At 46.0% G+C, this 10160-nt stretch overlaps 1 long non-coding RNA gene across 1 annotated transcript; it reads left to right on the top strand.

The window, feature by feature from the left end:
- Positions 1-8274: 8274 nt before the first annotated feature.
- Positions 8275-9832, top strand: LOC136458084 (uncharacterized). Its single transcript, XR_010759874.1, has 3 exons — positions 8275-8317; positions 8407-9101; positions 9294-9832. It is a non-coding gene; the product is annotated as an uncharacterized lncRNA (long non-coding RNA).
- The last annotated feature ends 328 nt before the right edge of the window (positions 9833-10160 follow it).

Genomic DNA, 10160 nt, shown 5'->3' with positions numbered 1-10160 from the left:
TGAGTTCGGGACTTAGGAGCGGGGGCTTAGAGTCTAAGTTTGGATGGGGACCTAGACCCTGTGACAGAAGAGTGATGGGTTGGTCCTGCTTGTGCCATGACAGCAAGCCTCGCGTCATCAATCTCATCATCACTTGAGCTATCATGATCAACTCTTGCTTTGCCCCTCTTCTCTTGGCTAGCCTTGAATGCCAAATCTTTCTTCTTGGTGGAAGAAGAGCCATCTTGTGGAGTGATGTGCATGTACACCTCATATGCATTGATCTTCTCTAATATTTGAGTTGGTATAGTGGTGGAAAGATCACCTTGATAAAGCACCATCATAATATTGTAACACCCCGGTGTTACGATCTTATTTAGCGCCGTGATTTATGCCTAAGTTAAATTTTCGAAACGAGTTTCTTGAATTTTTGATTTAAAACATACGTGAAGCGATAAACGAATCTTGTGTGACTTAGTTTCGTGGACTCGAATTAAGCGCTCAAGTTAAAATATGCAATGCATAGAAATATTTAGGAATGTTGAACGACAATTCTGGCCAATCGATAGCGAACGGTTGTTCTATTAGATTAAGCAGGAAAAGCAACCTGTATAAATAAAATAAAATCCATTAATAAATAGAACGATATATTCCGTTGTTAATATATCGTTCTGGTTGGCGTCCTCATATCAAATGTGCACCCACGGATATTTAACCACAATTTACTAGTAAGACATGAGAAAAACTATATTCCTGCTGATGCGTATAGACTAGTATTATAATAATTTTGAACATGTTTATATTATCAGGGTGTAATTAAGCAAGTTCGGGGCCGCATTAGTGTAATAACTATCTAACAATTTTGCCATGGTTAACGCTGAGGCTCTGCGTTGCTCTCCATTTTTTGTTCTTCTACCCTGTGCATGGTCAGCTATTAATATATTTCCTAACTTAATTGAGCAGCGCTGTTGTAAACCTTTTGCTTTGGCCTTGGCCTCTCTGATGTGTTAGGCCACTCTGTACTCTCTAAATGTACATTTGACCGACTGTTCTCTTTCTTTTCTTTTCTTCGCTGCGACCCTGTCTGTTCCGGTCTCTGTCTGTCTCCTGATTTCTCGTGCCTGTCTCTGTCTGTCTCCTGCTTGCGTTGCTTCCCTCTCTCTCTCACCCTTCCTTTTTCTGCTGCCGTGAGGAGACGCTCTAGCTCTAGTTCACCGTCGCCCGGTCATGGAGCGTAAGCGCACCGAGCCCCTGGCCAGCGCTGGTTCGCCACCTGAGCACACGCCGCACCTCTTCCCATGCTAGAGCCACAGTCCAGCTTCTTCCCCCCCCCATGGCGCCATCCCACTCCTTCCCCGCGCACGTGCGCCCGCCGTGCGCCACTCCACTGCAGCGAGGCTGCTGCCGTTGCCGCCTCAGGCTCCCGCCACTAGAGCCGCAGCGCTTCACCGGAGTCCGCATCGAGTCCGCGCGCAACTCCTCTCTACCGCCCGAGCCACCCGCGCCATCGCGCACTGTCCTACCGTGTCTCGCTCGGGGCCCTCGTCGCTCCACCGTGAGCACCAGCGCCTTCCTCTCCCTTCCCCGTAGCTCCACAGCGTTCGAGCTCCGTATTCGCGCCATGCCATGGTCTCGCGGCGGTCCCGCCGCCGTCCTAGCTCCGCAGCCGCAGCGCCTCACCCCGTTCGTGGCGAGCACGCTGTTCCTCACTAGCGCCTGTGTCGTCGTCGTGCTGGCTTTTCCACCGCATGCGAGTGTGTTTCGTCCGCATGTGTGCACCGAGTCCACGCAGCTCCACCTCACCGTGCAACCCACGACGTTGCCGACGCCGTCACAGCCGGTAGACCGCCGCCACTGCTCACGCGAGTGAGCTACCGTGGGCCAGTTTGGCTCTTGCCGTGGCCCGCCCAAGGCCGCGTGGGTCCTGGTGCGGCTCGCCGGCAGGTGGTCCACTACCGCCATGCTGTTCCCCGGCCTTGTCATGCTGTTGCCGCCGCTGATTGGGCCAGCGAATTGGTTCCCTGCGCTGTGCTTTGTTTTGGAGGAAGGGGAGAAGGTGAGGAATGGGAATAGAAGTTTTATTTGGATCCCAACGCGAAACGCTAGACTCGGATGAATAGAGTTACTAGACTGCGGAGCGGTTTCGTAGAACTACGGGGTCATTTCTGTAAAAAGGGCGCGCTGCTTGGCCGGCCGCTCCGGTTTGCTGGGCTGCGCCACTGCGCCCTGGGCCGTCCGCGCCCCGCTGGGCCGGCCTGCTCGGCTTCTCGCTTGGTTGGAGGGCCGCGCCGCTCTGCTGGGTCGTGCATCCCGCCCGCGCCTGAGCCGCGCCTGGGCCTGCTAGCCGCGCAACCACCTGGGCCACGTGCGCGGATTTCTGAGTTGGGCCGAATAATTAGCTGCTGGCCCTTTTAGATTTCTAAGGCATTTGTCAATTTAGTTGTGGAAATAACTTGTAAAAATTGTAGTAAATCATAGAAAAATCATAAAAATGTCAAACCAATTTGGTTGAGCTCCTAAAATCATGATCTACCTGTTAGTATATTTTGTTCATATAGTTTGATAATATTTTTGGGAGCTATATAACTAATCCAAGATACTTAATATTGCAAAGTATAAACTTGTAGGAACTCCCGTGATAAATTGGTAATAGTATTGGATCTGAAATCTTTACAGTAGATTCCTAGCAATATTAGCTGCTCACCATAATTTTTGTAGCTCTAGAATAATTAATTGCTAAATAAATAATAATGTTGTATTTCGAATAAAGATTAAATTGACAAAATGAAATAAAGAAGCAACTTGGGTTATATAACTAAAATAATCGTTGGGAAATAACGCCTTGTTCGACAACATGAATATGCAGCCTAAGTGCGGTCGTCATTAGAACTAGCTTGTTCACTTGAGAGACGTAGACCGTATTTATACGAGTCACGATTGCAGTCAGTCGATCATACCTTTGCATTTCATTACATTGCATATCATGATAGGGACGTCGATGGATCACGGAGTCATCGGGAGTTGCTGGAGAAATGGTGCTTTTGGAGATCATGTCGCCATGGTGGAAAACTAACTTCGGATTATATTTTACGCAGGCAAGCCCCGGTGCATAACCTCTACTTTTCTGCAGTTTAAATTATATTTGTGCATTAAGTTTGAAGGAGTTGAATGAAACCCACTTGCATATATATCTTTATCCTATGAGTCTTACTAGTATGATAGGATCGTGTAGATTGCTATGCTACAGGACTCCGGTAGAAGTTGAGTGGTTGCCTATCACTCGCGAGATATAGGAAATATATTATTGATTTATCATCACTTGGAAAATATAAAAATGGTGGAAAGGAAAAATGGTGATCACGCAGGGATATGGTTTGGGTATTGGTGGGTGTAAGAGGTTGTGTCGCCGTGGACACGGGGCATAGCTTGGTTACACTGCTTTCCCTGTCTGGTCGATTAAGGACCGTTCGTTGCATAAGACTCTAGGTAGGTCACAGACTTATTATCCCGAGCACATACTTGTGTATGGGCGCTGAGAAGACTTGCTGCTCTCTTGTCGCGGATCCGGCTCTTTCCGGACCAACTGATGGGAAGAGGAGGTGGTAGAGGTCCTTGCACCACACTGAGTCCAGGACTTAGGGGTGGGGGCTTGGAGTCACATGTTTATATTCCGCTGTTATAATAAATTATTCATAACTCTGATAATATGATTCCATTCCGCTGTTATATTAATAAATATTATACTCTGATGTGGTATGAAAAGTGATGTAAGAAATGGTTAAATAATGTAAGCTTTATTCTCCCATTTATGATCCTAATAGCAAAAATGTAGATTTTTAGGTTCTCCCCTGGGGTGTGCCCGACAGAACTGAGTAATTTAGTATTCTCCCTCGAGTGCTTAGTGTCTAATGGAAGACAAGCACTCCTGTGAGTCATTAGATTAGGCGGTTCTACCACAAATATGCCCATATTTGTCAATGGGGAGGACACTCAAGATCTTTCTTACAACATCGGAGGGTTGCATTTGTGTGAGTCCAAGTCCATTGACTTCCTCTATAAGAACATTCAAGCGTAAATACATCTCATTGGCACTTTCTCTAGGAAGCATCTAAAATGAATTAAGCTTTTTCATCATAAGGCGGTTGCGTTCCTCACGCTCACTCTTTGTTCCCTCATAGAGCGCACAAATGTCCGACCATAGTGTATGGGCATCTTTATGATTCTGCACACGGTTAAAAATATCCTTGCAAAGGCCTCTAAAGAGGGTGTTTCTAGCCTTTGCATTCAACTTCTCGTAGTTAACCTTATCGCCTTGAAGGTTGGCGGGATCCTTAGGTTTTGGGAAGCCTTGTGAGGCGGCTCTAAGAACTCCAACATCTAAAGCCTCTAGGTAAGCCTCCATGCAAATTTTCCAATAAGAAAAATTATCTCCCTCAAAGATAGGAGGGGGTCTATCCCTGTGGGATATATTGCTCTAGGCAGTTAAGCCTAATTTAGGGAGCACGAGGCTCCGATACCAATTGAAAGGATTATTGTTCTCCCATACAAAAATTTTGCACCCTATGTTCCAATCCTACTCTAGCATGACAATTATAGGAATGTAAAGACATGAAATGAATTGCAAATATAAATGCTCAAAATAAAGAGAGGGAAAGGAACACGGTAATGTTTTCTTGAGGTATCGGAGAGTCGCCACTCCCCACTAGTCCTTGTTGGAGTACCCGCGCAAGGGTGTAGCTCTCTCTTGATCCATGCAAGGATCAAGTACCCTCTACGGGCTGATTCTTTGACACTCCATCGCGGTGAATCACCCACAACCGCTCACAAAATGACTTGGGTCCTCCACAAGCTCCGCCAGATGATCACCAAGCTTCCAATCACCACCGAGCCGTCTAGATGATGGCGATCACCAAGAGTAACAAGCACACTCTCATTTGACCAAGACAAGCCTAATGAGTAAGGTGGATGCACACTTGCTACTCCCTATGCACTAATGAGGTCTTAATCTTGGATTATCAAATCTCAATCACCCCACTAGGCTCTTGCTCTCCCTTGCACTTTAAAGGTGTTTCTCAACTGAATAAATGGGCAAGAGACCTCAAATGGACGAGTGAGATATGTATTTATACCCCCATTCAAAATATAACGGTTGAGGTCCCACTCAGCAAGTATCGGGATGACCGGACGCTCCGGTCAAGGTGACCGGACGCATCGGTCAGGGAAATACGTCAGCGTGTCAGAAAGAGTCGTTTGCTCTGACCGAACTCTGGCCTGCGTCCGGTCAGCACCCACCGGACGCGTCTGGTCATCAAAAACCCTCTCTGGAACCTTACTGATGTTGACCGAACACTGGCACCCAGAGTCTGGTCATTTCTCTGTTCAGTGTCTGGTCCGTAGTCAATAGCCTGTCCACGCTGTTATAGATACGGCTAGCGTCGCGTCTGGTGAGCACTGGTGTCCAACGTTCGGTCATACTCTGACTGCTGCTGCCGATCAAATGAACTGACCGGGCTCTCCAAGCTACGTCTGGTCACAACCAAACCAGCGTCCGGCCAGTCATTTGACTCTCCATTTACTTCTAATTCGAAATTCTTTGTGAATGAAGTTGACTTCTATCGATCTTAGGGCTATTTCTGAGCTACCTAGTGCTAAGTCTGACAAGTGTGCACCACACCTAATCTATTAGACTCACCTATGTTAAGCTACTAGTCCATACTCCCCTTAATAGTACGGCCAAAGGAAAAACAAAGTCCTAAACTACTCTAAGTGTCTCTCCAACACCAAACGACACTTAGAACTAGTCCGTCCTTAACCTTGTTGTCCATCCTTTGAAAACCAAAACGATTTCCATCGACAGGGACATGACAATCATGATTGCCCAATCAATTTTCATTATCATGACCTAACTCAAATTGCCTCTGCAAAACACACGTTAGTCATAGTAATTTCTTGTCGTCATTAATCATCGAAACCCAACTGAGAGCCTAGATGCTTTCAAAACTTAAATGGACTTAAAATTTTCCAATGAAAGGAAATGTATAATATTTTACACATCTTAGTGCATCGCAGTGCTACATATACATGCAAACTGAGCGCCCAATTAATTATATTCCTTATAGTGGAACCTATCTATTCGAGTTAAAGTTCTGATGTGGGTGTTTATATCTTTCTAGACTTATTTCAGTATTTGATGACATTGTTATTTTAATGATAGACGATATGCTCGTTAATAGGTAGATGTCTATAGTAATTACGTCAGCGTCGTCTTTCATGTACGTGAGCTTCTGCGTTTATACTATGATTCACAAAAATAGCTACATGTACTCTCAAGCAAGGGAGCCTAGCTTGGCGCTCTATGCTAGTATATATGCTACACATACCTAGTAATTTACGCGTCGGCCATAAAGATAGTCCTTTTTTTGCCCCCTTATTACTTGTTTTCTCAGCCACAGCTAGTTGGCCCTCCTTGCTTTCTTGGCTGGGATGTGCATAAATCTCCATTTAGATCGCCCGTACTTATGATGGAGACAGACGGCAACAGCACACGTGCAGAGAGGAGAGAGAATGAGAGAACGAGTGCATCGTGTTCCAGTTTCATCCATGGAATTCATTCCAGCTGAGCAATGAACCTAGCCAAAGCATGCCAAACCCTCTGTCCTCTGCTCTGTACGCCCATATATATATATAATATGGGGACTTCCTCATGCCTGTCCAGTCCGTGGCGACCCCGGCCCCCCGAACGCGGGAATTCCCCGAGATTCTTGCGCGTTGCGAGACTCGCTCGCACTACTGCGAAATTCTGCCGGTCGGCAAAGCTTGACGAGGCGTGCATGCGCACATGCATGATATGCATGCAAAGAAATATTCACATACAAGATACATACGCTTCTTTTGGTGGCCGCAGCTGCTGCTGCCGCAGACGAGCAGGACGACGAAGGCGGCGATGATGGCGAGCTTGCCCACACTACAACACTGTCTCTTAATTAAAGGCGTTTTTATAAAACTGCCTTAATTTTCTTTTACTTAAAGGCATTCTTATGAAAAGACCTTTAAAACCACTTTTTGTAGGGGGAAGAGGCGTTTTCTAAAGCGCCTTTAATTACCTTAGTTTTCTAGGCGTTTTTCAAAACGAATCGGCTTCAACGCACCCACCTCCCGCGCGGTACCGACTCCTCCGTGACCCCGTCCCAATGCACGCGCTCTCAGTTCGATTCCCACCTCCCTCCCCTGTTGTTTTTTCCTTTTTATCCGTGGAAAACAAAAGCTCGCAACATCGTCGTCCTCCTCCTTCCCCCAATCGCACGCCACTCCCACAGAAATCCCCACCCAAATTCCCGTCTCCCAGATCGCCGCCCTTGTCGCTGCCCATAAACCCTAGCGGACGCGGGCGCGGAGGCCGCGGGGTCGCAGCGGCCTACGACTCCACGACCGGCAGCAGCGGCCCGCGACTCCACGACCGGCGGCGGCCTCGCTCCCCTCGACCGACGACGGTGCTGCCCTGCTCCCCTCGACCTACGATGGCCCTGCTCCCCGTGACCATGGTGGCATCAGGCCCTCCGCCGGCCGCTGCTGCTTGGTTGCGGTCACGGCTAGGCCGGGGGATGGTGAGAAGCAGCGTGTAGGGCGGATCCGGCGCGGTCGGCCTAGATCCGGATCCTGGATGGCGAGAGGTGGCGACTGCTGAGTTATCCGATCTCGATTGACCATCTCGCCGCCGCCGGAGCAAAACGGATAATCTAGACCCCGAGATGATATCAACATGAATGGATTTTTGTTACAGGAATGCTACAACACACATGTGTTTTAGCACGAAAAAACACATAGATTTTTTTTTCCTTCAACGATAGCCGTGGCCAGTGGACTCTCGGCCACGAGGGGCTGCTCGACGCCCTTGGCTGGAGCCTCAGCAGGCCATTCGACGAGAGTTTTCTCCTCTGGCACTGGCACCTCGCCACGGACTTCTGCTTGCACCACATGGCCAGGACTCCTGAGTCCTGAAGCTCAGCAAGCCGTCATCCGTAGCATGGCCGTTGCCCGACTACATGGCGTGTCACCAAGGTCTGCAGGGAGTTTAGGTTCAGGTAGGCTTAACTGCAGGAAGGAGACGGGTCATTGACTTTGTCTTTTTGTCCTTCCATAGAAAAAAAATTGTGATCTATGATATGTGATGTGTGATCTATGGAGGTTGGAGGTAGAAGAACGGTGGAGGCTGTTGGATCTTAATCCTATAGTGTAAAAAAATTCATGTGTTAAAACTGTATAAAACACATGGTTGTTAGATAGACAGACTCTTTTTGTTATGGTGCAGTCTCAAGGACTTGGTCTTCATGCCAAGAAGGTACTACATTTCATTTTGATTCTGTGCATATGGTCAGATCTAAGCAATGTTGTCTTCCTATCTCATGGGACCTTTGTCATTTATGTCAGTTGATTAAAGCCATCTTCGACAGCATGCTGCTTCATCCCAGGTTCTGTAGTAGTGGACTAGCTTGGGACCATTTCAGAACGTTCAATTAATGCCACTTCGATTCAATGGGTCTACGTGCTTAAAAGTTAATTGTCTTCATGTACTGTTGTATGCCTCTACATTGCCTAAATGCTTGCCTGTCGAAGGTCATCATGAATTCCTCCCTAATATCCCTTCCTAATTTAGTCTTAATGTTTTCTGCAAAATCAAAAAATTTTATGCTACAAAATACTAATTCTGCAGCTATATTGGATTCTTAGTGTACTCCTTAGCATTACAGAACAATTTTGACTTCATGGATTCCTCCCTAATATTCCTTCCTAATTGAGTCTTAATGTTTTCTGCAAAATCAAATTATTTTATGCTACAAAATACTGATTCTGCAGCTATATTGGAATCTTAGTGTACTCCTTAGCATAACAGAACATTTTTTACTTTCACATTGATCTACTGTGCCCTTGTAAGAAACAGGATCACTTGATTCCCTTTGAGCCTACAATTTCTTTCTCACAGTTGCTGCATATGTTTATGACTTACAAAACTAGCGATAATGCAATAGAATGCAGGTTATTATCTTCGTTTTGGCCCTGCAATTTCTTTCATACAGTTGCTGCTTATATGGTTATCACTATGAAAAGGGCGGCAATAACAGAATGTGAGTTGTTATCTTCGTTGCTGCTGGCTGTAAATCTACAACTTAATGAGCCGTGTTATCTTCTATTGAATGAAATTATGAATTCGCAACGGATTCTTACTGTCTTGCAGTTATAAAGCCTCTGAAGTTTTTTTTTCATTTCCTTCCTTAGCGCCCACTATTATTGTTCTTATGCCGTGCAAAAATTATTAGGAATTTGTTGCTGTTCCTTCCAAATTGCTCTTTGCAGTGAAGAATCATGCTCATATACCGCAGATCTGTAAGCTACATCTTGAAATTCAGTTTGTTTCAGCTTCTAGTTTTTGAAGTCATTTAAAATTCAGGGTAATATCCCTATCAGTAATACATTCACACACTACTCTATATATACCTTCACTCGTTGGGACATGTTTGGTTTTAAGCAGGAGCAATTGCCAAGTGAGGACAGTTGGAAAGCTGGCAGTGAGGCAACATATAGTCAGTTGGATTTACACTTGCATATGCATATAGCTGTGATGTGAACATGTTAGGCTTTTTGTCTCTTAAAGGGAGCAATCTGGTTACAAATGTAACTATGTATGTCTTCAAGATTGTTTGGAGTATATAGTGTTAACATGTGCTCTTGTTGGTTCATTCTCGAATGGATTGTGTTGATTTTATATTGCTAGCAGTTCCATACGGATAGCTTGATTTTGGAGGCATTTCTAATAATGCCTCCATTAATGTTTGAAGGCGTTGTACAGAACGCCTCTAAATAGTATTTTAGGCGGTCTAAAAATGCCTTTAAATGTTGATATTAAAAGGTATTCTAGAAAATGTCTCAAAAGACCTTTTACTTTCATGTTTTAGACGGTATTTTGATAAATGTCTCAAAAGGTCTTTGAGGGCGTTTTGATCATTTTTAGAGGCATTTATAAACGCATTGTATAATGAATCATGTTGTAGTGCCACCTGCTGCCGCGCCGCGTGCCGCACCTTGTCCAGCTTGTGCTTCTCCGTTTTCTCCATGCCGCGCGCGGGTGTGCAGTGCAGGAGAAGGGATAGATGACGCATGCGGATGCGGCAGCTGTTGATCCCCCG

Source organism: Miscanthus floridulus, chromosome 6 (genome assembly GCF_019320115.1).
Source record: "Miscanthus floridulus cultivar M001 chromosome 6, ASM1932011v1, whole genome shotgun sequence".
In the NCBI taxonomy this organism is placed as follows: Eukaryota; Viridiplantae; Streptophyta; class Magnoliopsida; order Poales; family Poaceae; genus Miscanthus; species Miscanthus floridulus.
The sequence above is the reverse complement of the archived record's forward strand: the minus strand, read 5'-3'. Positions and strand labels throughout refer to the sequence as shown.